Below are 447 nucleotides of genomic sequence, written 5' to 3'. Positions count from 1 at the left end.
CTCTGCGTGTAGTTTTAGAGAGAGAAAGCAAGAAGCCAGAACAAGAGAGATAAATCAGCGAAAAGTAAAAGAAGAGGAAGAAGCCGAAACAAGACACGAGTCGAGTTGGGAGCTTGCACCCTAGTAGAAACGATTTGGTGACGGGCGACTCTCCAATCTTTAAGTGTGTTCGTCCAAAATCCATCTCAAAAATGTTTTTTTGAAATATGCAAATTATTACGGTATTTTGCCTATGCTAAAAATTTGTCTTTGATTTCTTTTTTTTCTTTTTTTTAAACTTTAACCATGAAAATGATTATGATATCATCTTTCAAATATGATAATATTTTAAAAATATCAAAATCAAATCGATGTCGGTGCAAACTTCGTCTATTGGGTAGCCAAAAATCCTCAAAATCAACTACTATAAGCTCTAAATCTAGCCACGAACTATTGCTTTTGTTTTGA

Source organism: Amborella trichopoda, chromosome 5, assembly GCF_054954075.1.
Source record: "Amborella trichopoda isolate Santa Cruz 75 chromosome 5, AtrichopodaSantaCruz75HAP2 v2.0, whole genome shotgun sequence".
NCBI lineage: Eukaryota > Viridiplantae > Streptophyta > Magnoliopsida > Amborellales > Amborellaceae > Amborella > Amborella trichopoda.
The sequence above is the reverse complement of the archived record's forward strand: the minus strand, read 5'-3'. Positions refer to the sequence as shown.